Below are 13,569 nucleotides of genomic sequence, written 5' to 3' on the forward strand. Positions count from 1 at the left end.
GAAATATTATCAGCCCAAACACACTCAAGAAGGCGGTCTGTGAGCAGAACTCGGTCCCATTACAGGAGAAGAAGAAGGTACGCAAAAGAAAGACTAACAAGGGTGCGAGCCAGCCGGCACCGAGTACGATCCGTGCTCAGGACGAGCCACCTTCACCTGAGGATATCTCGAGGAGGGTGCATGTGGTGGGTAGGGCGATGCTACCGACAAATATGCTCAATGCTACAACCGGTGCTATGCGGAGTCTGCATGACAGTGTTCTTTCTTTGGAGAAGCGGCGTCTCAGAGAGAAGGATGTGGCATACCCGGTTTTCGCGGCCAAGGTGCCAGAGGGCAAGGGCTTTGTGGATAACTCCATCGGGCGTATGATCGTCCTGCGGTTTGATGACATCCACGCTATGTTGAACCTTCATCCGCTGCACTACACCTTCGTTCGGCTATTTTCGCTGAGTATGGAGATGCGGATCATTCACGACAAGACCCCGGACATCGTGATAGTCGACGCCTTCTACATGCGTGCCAAGATCTTGGGCAGCGCTGGGGACCGGCAGGTCGCGAGTTCTTACCTCGAAGGCGTCATTCTGGCAAACCAAGATAAGGATAACTTCCTCGTGCCTTACTTTCCCGAGTAAGTCCTCCCCTCAACCGGCCCGTAACATATGAATTCTTCGATTTCGATCGGTTTTCTTTTAACATTCCGTGTTTTCTGCAGTGACACACATTGCACGCTCATCCTCCTAAGCCCCAAATATTCCATGGCCACGTATTTCGACCCGGACCGTCAGTCGAACGTAGACTACACAAATGTCAAGAAGGTTCTTGATGATGTTCTCCCCGGCTATGCCAAATCTGGAGGCACCTTCACCAGGCCTATTCGTAAGTACGGCAAGCACGTGTTCTCCCACAATACGATGTTCTGCTGCGTCAATCAGCCGCCTGGCGGTCAGAAGGGTGCCTACTACGCCATCCATCACATGCGGGCGATCGTACGGGACCATCATCAACTTCTGCTACCGAGTAAACTCAAAGATTGGGCCGCGAGCGTGTCGGCAATCCAGGACGCGGACATCAAACAAGAATTCTTTCGCATCCAGTCGGAGTTTGCGGAAATCATCCATCAAGATGTCTTTCGTACCTCGGGGCAGTTCTACCTCAGAAATCAACCGTCCAACAGTGACATCGACACAATGCTACAAATGCAGGCTGACAACGCTCGTTATTTCATGACTCCCACGATAGACGGCGGCTTCATCCACGCTCCGGTCCCTTGAGTCGAGTCGAAAGCAGTGATGCTGTGTCTAGTTCTGAAACATCGATTGGCTCATGTTGTAATTAAACTTTAATGAACTTGTAGTATGTCTCTTTGGTTTCGAGAGTCGTTCAACTTAGATGTAATCGATGCTATTAATGTCTTGCTTTTCTCTTCCGATCGTTCTGTTGCATACTTATATATTGCTTATGTATTGTCTGTGAATTGGTACTAACATTTCGTTTGGCTAGTGCATAGCGATGCCGTCATATGTCGTGTACAAGGGTAAGGTTCCCGGAGTCTACGACGACTGGGAGGAGTGTCGGAGACAGGTTCACCGATTCAGCGGTAACAGTTACAAAGGGTACACCACTAGGGCCGAGGCCGAATCTAGATACGCCCGCTATCTAGCGGGAGAGGGGAGGGAGCGTTGGAGGAACCGGATGAAGACGAGTTTCATCGTGATGATGCTCATCGTGATGACCGCAGCTCTCTTCTATGTGATGGTAGTTTAGATGATCGATATCGACTTGTAATGTGAAGACAAACTCGCTACTCGCGGTCTCGAGACTTGTAATATAATGTTCTATCTTTGTTCGGTCTTTTCAATTTGGAGACTAATATGATGAATTGTATTCGGAGACTAATATGATGAATTGTATTCAGAGACTAATCTTCTATTGTATTCGATGAATCTGTTGTTGATGTGTGCTGTCTATATTTTGTCCAATTATACATTTTGTAACTTGTGCAAAAAACAGAAAATAAAAAAATAAAAAAAACTAATATTCATACTAATGGCGCATCACATCACAGTGCGCCATTAGTATGCGAAAGGATACTAATGGCGCATCATTAAACAGTGCGCCATTAGTATGCAGAAGTTACTAATGGTGCATCTTGTTGTTGTGCGCCATTAGTATGCCAAAGCACCTGGGTATACATGGCCCCCTGGGAGGCATACTAATGGCGCACTGTTGTATATACTAATGGCGCATCTGAGGTCCGCCATTAGTATACCAGATACTAATGGAGCACCAGTGGTGCGCCATTAGTAAAATATACTAATGGCGTGGCAATAATGGCGCACCACTAATGCGCCATTAATGGCCAAATTAGGTGCGCCATTAGTAGGCATTTTCCTAGTAGTGAGCGCCCACGGGGCGCTGGACAGCCACCTCATCATATGATATATACATGGTGGACAGACCCAATGAGGACAACGGCGACAAAAAGGATGCAACGGAGGATAATCCCCCCGGTCAGAAACCAAAGCGACGGTGCAGGGCCGCTCCAAGTCCAGCCACAGTAAAAATAGCGATAACAACGCAAGAAAAATGGACACCCCGATCGACTCCAAAGGCAAGAATGACCATATGGATTCAGCGATGGAGCAGGAGGAGCCAGGTCACACCGAACATATCCCAGAGCAGACGCCCGATCACGGCGATCCCGAGGGTAAAACTCATCAACCTGCCTCTGGAGAGGAGGACAGTCCGGACGATGACGCATTTATCATCCCGGAAAAACGTTTGGAACAAGAGAACATCCACAGAAGGCTTATGGCCATCGCGAGGAGCCTAAAGAAGCAGAAGCAAAGGCTTAAGGACGCGCAGGATACGCTCAACCGCAGATGGAACAAAGTGCTAGACACTGAAGAAAAATATGGCGATGATCGCGACACAAAGAGCTACCAAAAGCGCAAGCTGCTGCCCGAATTCGACGACGAGGCCATAGAGCTCATCCCGCCAAAGAATAATACGGCCGATCAGCCGGACCGACCACCTCGTGGCCGCGACAGAGCAGTTACTGATGCCGCACACAAGCCAGCACACGATTTACGTGAGCTCCTAGACAAAAAGGCTAGTGCGACTAGGTCCATCTATGGATCTAGACGACGTGCTCTGGTGCAAGATCATAGACACCAAAATGATCATATTGATCGAATACCAGTTTGGAATCAACCCTGAACACAATGACCGTCGACAGATTGCCACGACACATCCAATTATAGGGGTGTTGCACACCCCCTGTGCTTCAATGATGAAGTGCTGGATCATGAATTTCCACAGGGATTCAAACCCGTAAATATAGAGGCATATGACAGAACGACATACCCTGGGGTCTGGATTGAGGACTTTATCCTTTATATCCACATGGCTCGCGGAGATGATCTCCACGCCATTAAATACCTGCCCCTCAAGTTGAAAGGACCATCTCGGCATTGGTTGAAAAGCCTCCCCGAAAACTCAATTGGAAGTTGGGAGGAACTTGAGGATGCTTTCAGGGCCAATTTTCAAGGGACCTATGTCCGACCTCCGGATGCAGACGATTTAAGTCACATAATCCAACAACCCGAAGAGTCAGCCCGTAAGCTTTGGAACAGATTTATCACTAAGAAGAATCAAATCATCGATTGTCCGGATGCCGAAGCCTTAGCGACCTTCAAGCACAGTATCCGAGACGAATGGCTCGCCATACACCTCGGCCAAGAAAAGCCATGGACAATGGCAGCCCTAACAAGCCTTATGACCCGGTTTTGCGCGGGAGAGGACAGCTGGTTGGCCCGTAGAGGTACCAGCGACCCAGGCACATCCGAACTCAGGGATGGCAACGGGAAGCCGTGACGCAATAAAAACAAGTGTCGAAACAATGAAGACACGGCCCAGATAACACAGAGGTTAACACCGGATTCAGGGGCTGATAACCCACAACTGTAGGGGATCGCAACAGTTTTCAATAAGTAAGAGTGTCGAACCCAACGAGGAGCTAAAGGTAGAATAAATATTCCCTCAAGTTCTATCGAACACCAATACAACTCTATGCAGGCTTGACGTTCGCTTTACCTAGAACAAGTATCAAACTAGAAGTACTTTGTAGGTGTGATAGGATAGGGTTGCAAGGTAATAAAGAGCATGTAAATAAAAGCTAGGGGCTGTTTAGATAAAGAAGCAATAAAGTAAATATAGCGAGTGTGGAAAAGTGGTGGTAGGAGTGGTGAAATTTCCCCTAAGAAATTGACTACGTTACTAGACCGATAGCAAGTTTTATGTGGTAGAGGCATAAGCTAACATACTTTCTCTTCTTATCATATGCACTTATGATTGGAACTATAGCAAGCGTCTGCAACTACTAAAGATTCATTAAGGTAAAACCCAACCATAGCATTAAAGCATCAAGTCCCCTTTTATCCCATACGCAACAATCCCCTTACTCGGGTTTATGCTTCTGTCACTCAAGCAACCCACCATAAAAGAACCATGAACGTATTGCAACACCCTATAGCGGGAATCCCTCATGCTTGCGCGACATGGAGGGCACAATAGGACAGCAACATAACCACAAGCAAATTAAATCAATCATAGCAATTCATCAACCACCAATAGGACAACGAAAATCTACTCAGACATCATAGGATGGCAACACATCATTGGATAATAATATGAAGCATAAAGCACCATGTTCAAGTAGAGTGTACAACGGGTTGCAGGAGAGTGGACCGCTGAATATAGATGGGGGAAGGTGATGGATATGTTGGTGAAGATTGCGATGATGTTGGTGAAGATCGCATGATGATGATGGGGGAAGGTGATGGATATGTCTGTAAGATCGCGGTGAAACAAGGGGGAGAGAGGGCCCCTTCTTCTTCTTCTTCCTTGACCTCCTCCCTAGATGGGAGAAGGGTTTCCCCTCTGGTCCTTGGCTCCCATGGCTTGGGAGGGGCGAGACCCCTCTGAGATTGGATCTATCTCTCTGTTTCTGCGTTCCCTGTTTCTGCCCCTTCACCGTTTCCTTTATATCTGGAGATCCGTAACTCCAATTGAGGTGAATCTTTCGCCCAAATTTTTCTTGTAAAATTATCTTTCTTGCAGCAAAAGAAGGGCATCAACCGCCTTACGGGTGGCCCACAAGAGTCCAGGGTGCGCCCAGGGGGGGCAGGGCGCGCCCCCTGTCTCGTGGCCACCTCGGACACTGTTTCGTGTTGATTCTTCCTCCGGAAAATCCCAAATATTCCAAAATAATTCCCCGTCCGTTTTTATCCCGTTTGGATTCCATTTGATATTAGTTTTCTGCGAAACATAAAACATGCAACAGACAGGAACTGAAACTGGGCACTGGATCAATATGTTAGTCCCAAAAATAGTATAAAAAGTTACCAAAAGTATATGAAAGTTGAATAATATTGGCATGGAACAATCAAAAATTATAGGTACGACGGAGATGTATCAGCATCCCCAAGCTTAATTCCTGCTCGTCCTCGAGTAGGTAAATGATAAAAAAGATAATTTTTGATGTGGAATGTTATCTAGCATAATCTTGATCATATGTCTAATCATGGCATGAATATTAAGACACGAGTGATTCAAAGCAATAGTCTTTCATTTGACATAAAAAACAATAATACTTCGAGCGTACTAATAAAGCAATCATGTTTTTTCAAAACAACAAGGCCAAAGCAAGCTTATCCCTACAAAATCATACAGTTTGGCCATGCTTCATTTTCGTCACACAAAATGCTCCCATCATGCACAACACCGATGACGAGCCGAGAAATTGGTTCATACTTTCTAACGCGCTTCAGCTTTTTCAACCCTCACGCAATACATGAGCGCAAGCCATGGATATAGCACTATAAGTGGAATAGAATATAATGATGGAGGTTATGTGGAGAAGACAAAAAAGGAGAAAATCTCACATCGACGCGGCTAATCGACGGGCTATGGAGATGCCCATCAATTGATGTCAATGCGAGGAGTAGGGATTGCCATGCAACAGATGCACTAGAGCTATAAGTGTATGAAAGCTCAAACTGAAAACTAAGTGGGTGTGCATCCAACTTGCTTGATCATGAAGACCTAGGGCATTTGAGGAAGCCCATCGTTGGAATATACAAGCCAAGTTCTATAATGAAAATTCCCACTAGTAAATGAAAGTAACAACATATGAGACTCTCTATATGAAGAACATGGTGCTACTCTGAAGCACAAGTGTGGAAAAAGAATAGTAACATTGCCCCTTTTATTTATTTTCTTTTTTCTTCTTCTTTTTTTTCTTTTTTTTCTTTTGCGGGCTTCTTTGGCCCCCTTTTTTATTTAGACTTCTTTGGCCTCTCCTTTTTTTTCTTTTTTTCTTTTTTTTCATGGGGCAATGCTCTATAATGATGATCATCACACTTTTATTTACTTACAACTCGATACTAGAACAAAGATATGACTCTATATGAATGCTTCCGGCGGTGTACAGGGATGTGCAATGATCTAGCATAGCAATGACATCAAAAACAGGAAAAGCCATGAAAACATCATGCTAGCTATCTTACGATCATGCAAAGCAATATGACAATAAATTCTCAAGTCATGTATGTGATGATGATGGGAGTTGCATGGCAATATATCTCGGAATGGCTATGGAAATGCCATAATAGGTAGGTCTGGTGGCTGTTTTGAGGAAGATATAAGGTGGCTTATGTGTGATAGAGCGTATTGTATCACGGGGTTTGGATGCACCGGTGAAGTTTGCACCAACTCTCGAGGTGAGAAAGGGCAATGCATGATACTGAAGAGGCCAGCAATGATGGAAAGGTAAAAGTGCGTATAATCCATGGACTCACAGTAGTCATAAAGAACTCATATACTTTTATTAGCCCTCAAAGAAAAGTACTACAACGCATGCCCCTAGGGGGATAGATTGGTAGGAAAATACCATCGCTCGTCCCCGACTGCCACTCATAAGGAAGACAATCAAAGAAACACCCCATGCTTCAAATTTGTCACACAACGGTTACCATACGTGCATGCTATGGGACTTGCAAACCTCAACACAAGTGTCTCTACAATCCACAACCACCCACTAGAATGACACTAATATCACCATCTTTATATCGCAAAACTATTGCAAGGAATCAAACATATCATATTCAGCGATCTACAAGTTTATGTAGGATTTTATGACTAACCATGTGAATGACCAATTCCTGCCATCTCTCTAAATAGATATAAATGAAGCAAGAGAGTTTAATTCTTTCTACAAAAGATATGCCCACGCTCTAACAAATATAAATGAAGCAAAAGAGCATTCGACAAATGGCGGTTTTCTATGTGAATTGAAACAGGCAACCCAAACTTCAAACGATATACGTGAAGCACATGAAGCATTCTATAAGGCCATACTCAAAAGATTTAAATGAAGTACAATGAGAATTCTATAAATCAAACAAGTACTATCTCAAACCATCATGGTGCATAAAATAAAAGTGAAAACTAAATGCAAAAGATGCTCCAAGACTTGCACATAATGCATGAACGAAACGAATCCGAAAACATACCGATACTTGTTGAAGAAAGAGGGGATGCATTCCGGGGCATCCCCAAGCTTAGACGCTTGAGTCTCCTTGAATATTTACTTGGGGTGCCTTGGGCATCCCCAAGCTTGATCTCTTACCTCTCTTCCTTTTCCTCATATCAAAACATCCTCGATTAGACACTTCATCCACACAAAACTTCAACAGAAAACTCGGTAAGATCCGTTAGTATAATAAAGCAAATCACTAGTCTAAGTTCTGTTGCAAACCAATTCATATTTTATTTTTTCATTGTGTCTACTGTAATATAAATTTTCCATGGCTTAATCTACTGATATAAATTGATAGATTCATCAAAACAAGCAAACTATGCATCAAAAACAGAATCTGTCAAAAACAGAACAGTCTGTAGCAATCTGAACATTCACCATAGTTATGGTACCCCAAAAATTCTACCAAAATTAGGAAAAATAAACAAGTTGTACAGAAATACATTTCAAGAAGAATCAGAACCGTTTGACGTTCCAGTTAAAAATTTGAAATCGTGCACTACAGCCAAAGTTTCTGTCCTGCACCGCACAAACCAACAAGCATTGTCAACATCCTAAAGGCAAACCTTCTCACATTATTTTTATAATACAATGGAATTGCACAAGGGGATAATTATTTTGATGAAAAAAATTGTAATCAAGATTTACAAAGTTTCCGTGAGCATGAACAAAGTTCAAGGAGCTCTCCCACTTCAACAATGCTTGTCTTTCTTACTTTCACTTTCCTTTTTGAAAAGTTTTTAGGTTCCCCTCTTTATTTTTTTGTTTTTAAACTATATAAAAGCATTCAACAGAAATAAATGACTCTCTAAAACTTCCGGGTTGTCTCCCTGGCATGGCTTTCTTTAAAGCCATTAAGCTAGGCATTAGGTGCCCAAGGTATATCAAAGCCAATCTTAATTAACAATGATTTGTAATTTAGTAGTGAGCACAAAGTAACATATATCATGCAACAACAAAGTCTAACTCTCTTCCTATGCATCGGCATGTCATAAAAGAACAATTCATGCACACATAGTAAAGGCCAATGCATAGTATAAACAGTTTCTTGCAATTTTATCATATTGGAAACATAAAGAGGCGGAGATATAGTTCCTCTTTCATAATAATTGCAAGTAGGAGCAGCAAGCACATGCATATTATATCTATCAAAATTATCATGTGCAACGGTAAAAGGCAACCCATCAATATAATCCTTAGTAAGCACAAACCTCTCTGATAAAGTGTAGTTTGGAGAATTCAAAAAGATAATAGGACTGTCATGCGTGGGTGCAATAGCAAAAATTTCATGTTTAACATAAGGAACTATAGCAAGTTCATCTCCATAAGCATAATTCATATTGGCATCTTGGCTACAAGCATAGCAAGCATCATCAAAAAGTGATATTTCAAGAGAATCAATGGGATCATAGGAATCATCCTTCGGTAAGCACGAAGGGGAATTAAACAATGTATGAGTTGAAGAGTTACTCTCATTAGAAGGTGGGCACGAGTGATCAATCCGCTCTTCCTCCTTTTGTTCTTCGCTCTCCTCATCATCTTTTTCATCTAATGAGATCACAATTTCATAACTTTCTTCTTCCATAGCTTCCTGCAAAATATTAGTCTTTTCTTGGAAAGCGGATACTTTCTCAATAAATGCATTAATATAGTAATTGTATTCATAATTTTCATAGCAATATCTAAGTATAGCAAGATTTTCTGGTCTATAAACTGAATCATCCGAATCATCAAACGCTTTAAACATAGATTCAACCTCATAAGCACCCATAAAAGCAACAAATTCTTCTATTTATTCCACATCATAGTAATCATAGATACCATTAGCATAAGAAGCTAAGGTTTCATTAACATTGAATTTGCATGAAAAGGGAAGGTGTGGAGCCTTCATCCTAGAGCAACAAGTAATATCATATCTCAAGCATAGATCCCGAGCATACCAATGCAACATAATAAATTGATCCCATAATAGTTTCCCTTTTTCTGTCAAGCGATAATCCGTAAAGTATTCACGTTGATCCAACGTGTCTCCCATTATAAAGTTGAATGGGGTTTTCTTAGGATTATCAAAGTAGTACATAATATCTTTCACAAAGTGAGAATCGAGGGTTTTAGGAGTTACCCCATCTCTATGAGTAGCAAGTACACCTAATTTTTTTGGTATTTCGTGTTCCATATCCATAACTAAAGATAGAGAACAACTTAGAACAACAAATAAAAATTACTTGGTGATAAAGCAAACAAGCACACGCGAGAATATTCACCCCATGCTATGACTCCCCGGCAACGGCGCCAGAAAAAGGTCTTGATAACCCACAAGTGTAGGGGATCGCAACAGTTTTCGATAAGTAAGAGTGTCAAACCCAACGAGGAGCTAAAGGTAGAATAAATATTCCCTCAAGTTCTATCGACCACTGATACAACTCTACGCACGCTTGATGTTTGCTTTACCTAGAACAAGTATGAAACTAGAAGTACTTTGTAGGTGTGATGGGATAGGGTTGCAAGGTAATAAAGAGCACGTAAATAAAAGCTAGGGGCTGTTTTGATAAAGAAGCAATAAATTAAATATAGAGAGTGTAGAAAAGTGGTGGTAGGAGTGGTGAAATTACCCCTAAGCAATTGACTACGTTACTAGACCGATAGCAAGTTTTATGCGGGAGAGGCGTAAGCTAACATACTTTCTCTTCTTGGATCATATGCACTTATGATTGGAACTCTAGCAAGCGTATGCAACTACTAAAGATTCATTAAGGTAAAACCCAACCATAGCATTAAAGCATCAAGTCCCCTTTTATCCCATACGCAACAATCCCCTTACTCGGGTTTATGCTTCTATCACTCAAGCAACTCACCATAAAAGAATCATGAACGTAATGCAACACCGTACTGTGGGAATCTCTCACGCTTGCGCGACACGGAGGGCACAATAGTATAACAACATAACCACAAGCAAATTAAATCAATCATAGAAATTCATCAACCACCAATAGGACAATGAAAATCTACTCAGACATCATAGGATGGCAACACATCATTGGATAATAATATGAAGCATAAAGCACCATGTTCAAGTAGAGGGTACAACGGGTTGCGGTAGAGTGGACCGCTGAATATAGATGGGGGAAGGTGATTGAGATGTTGGTGAAGATGGCGGTGATGTTCGTGAAGATAGCAGTGATGATGATGGCCCCCGGCAGCGCTCCGGCACCACCGGAAGCAAGGGGGAGAGAGGGCCCCTTCTTCTTCTTCTTCCTTGACCTGCTCTCTAGATGGGAGAAGGATTTCCCCTCTGGTCCTTGGCTCCCATGGCTTGGGAGGGGAGAGAGCCCCTCCGAGATTGGATCTATCTCTCTATTTCTGCGTTCCCTGTTTCTGCCCCTTCACCGTTTCCTTTATATCCGGAGATCCGTAACTCCGATTGGGGTGAATCTTTCGCCAAGATTTTTCTTATAAAATTAGCTTTATTGCGGCAAAAGAAGGGCATAAACTGCCTTACGGGTGGCCCATGAGAGTCCAGGGCGTGCCCAGGGGGGAGGGCGCGCCCCCCTGTCTTGTGGCCACCTTGGACACTGTTTCGCGTTGATTCTTCCACTCGAAAATCCCAAATATTCCAAAATAATTCTCCCTCCATTTTTATCCTGTTTGGATTCCGTTTGATATTGGTTTTCTGCAAAACATAAAACATGCAACAGACAGGAACTGGCACTGGATCAATATGTTAGTCCCAAAAATAGTATAAAAAGTTGCCAAAAGTATATGAAAAGTTGAATAATATTGGCATGGAACAACAAAAAATTATAGATACGACGGAGATGTATTTGGGGTCTCGACCCGGTCAACGGAAAAAGACATTTAAAGGTAGTAGGGGTGGACCGTCCAGCCTAAATAAGGTTCTAGACAGATTATGTCAAATTCATGGCACCCCCAAAAAACCTGCAAACCACACCAACAGAGAATGTTGGGTCTTCAAGCAGGCCGGCAAGCTAAACGCCGAACACAAAGGAAGGGAGACACCAAGTGAGGACGAGGATGAGCCTCGCCAGACGAACACTGGGGACAGAAAAAATTCCCACCAGAAGTAAAAACAGAGAATATGATCTACGCAAGTCATCTACCGAAGAGAAGGCGCAAACATGCACTCAGAGACGTATATGCTGTAGAGCATGTCGCCCCCAAGTTCAACCCTTGGTCGGCCTGTCCGGTCACTTTTGATCGCTGGGATCATCCGACTAGTATCCGGCACGGAGGATCGGCTGCCTTGGTGCTCGACCCAATAATTGATGGATACCATCTCACTCGAGTTCTTATGGACGGTGGCGGTAGTCTTAATCTGATATATCAGGACACTGTTCGCAAGATGGGGATAGACCCGTCAAGAATCAGCCAAAGTAACACTACCTTTAAAGGAGTAATACCAGGCGTTGAGGCCCGCTGCGCGGCCTCCCTCGTATAGAGGTTATATTCGGATCTCCCGACAACTTCAGAAGCGAAGAATTAATCTTCGACATCGCTCCATTCCGATGCGGCTATCACGCACTACTCGGAAGAGTCGACTTCGCTTGCTTCAACGTAGTACCGCACTACGCCTACCTTAAACTCAAGATGCCCGGTCCACGCGGTGTCATCACAGTTAGCGGGAACACAGAGCGTTCCTTACGTGCAGAAGAATATGTGGCGGCTCTAGCAGCCGAACACTAAGCGGCCTCTTCAACCAGAATACATGATCGGTCGTCAAGACCACGGACACGGTTAGACGAGTCCGGTGCACCACCGGTGGTAATAGCCGAGATAAACCTGAGCTGGGGTCTATAGATATACCCCCATAGGTGCTGCTAGGGGCTGCAAACATGTAACAATGCCTACAATTCAGCTTGACCCTATTAATATAACAATATATTGCATTTTCATGATTCATTGATAATAACCAACTTCTCGCACGATTACACTAGACTCTTTTACCTGAGTTTTCCTTTTTTACAAATACCAATCGTGCGAAACCCTTCTAGGATATGGCACAACGGAGACAAAGGCATAGACGTGCAGCAGGGCCCCGCTCAAAGGTTTCTCTCTAGATTAAGCCCCTGCGTAAACCTCCTTTAATGTCTCTTATTGCTTGAAATCCCATGGGTACCTAATACACCCACAAGGGACACTGGCGTTATTGGCATTTTGCCACGACAGATTAATGCACGTACCTGGAAATTTTGGGTTCATTATCAAGGGCGTTACTCAGCCCAGTATATGTTATAAAGTCCGAATACCTTTGGGAGTGTTCGGCGTCGTGAGTTTGGCCTTATATGCATCAGCTCCGAATCATGTCTTTGGTCAAATGTTGGGTTTTCCCGGCTCCTGGGTTTGCTACCTTACGTTCCATTTTATCGGGTAAGGCAGCCAAAGGAGAACTACTACGATTGTGCCCTAGTTATTCCGGATGAGCACCTCAGTAGAGAAAGCCAAAAACTGACTGTCATGATACAGCGAGAGACTGGTCAACCACTCGATGACTTATCGGAATCTTCGGGATTCCTCCGCATTAACGAAGGACCGTTTCCCGGTCACGTACATACGCGCACCATATTCGGATGAATGCGGAAGTACCAGGGGCTATATATTAGCCCCACCGTCAAACTCATATGGCTAAGTGAAAGTGTTAAAGCTATATAGTCCGGTTGCCTAGTTCGACGTGCGATCACCTCCTTAATGGACCAAGACGTTGGATCAAGTGAGATTACGCACATTTTTCGAACACCCCCACATTATATGTGTGGGGGCTGAAGCCAACGACTGCAAACTTTTAGGTTATATACATACATAAACGGCCACACAGGAGGCACTACCATACTTTCGGGCAAAAGTATAAACATAGCCTTTATAATTAAAATAGCATTATCTTTACAATCGAGATATTTGTCGCTCGAACATGACACTCTTCGAGCACTGAGCCTCTATTAAACGGGCACCTTCTA

Source organism: Triticum aestivum, chromosome 7B (assembly GCF_018294505.1).
Source record: "Triticum aestivum cultivar Chinese Spring chromosome 7B, IWGSC CS RefSeq v2.1, whole genome shotgun sequence".
Lineage (NCBI taxonomy): Eukaryota > Viridiplantae > Streptophyta > Magnoliopsida > Poales > Poaceae > Triticum > Triticum aestivum.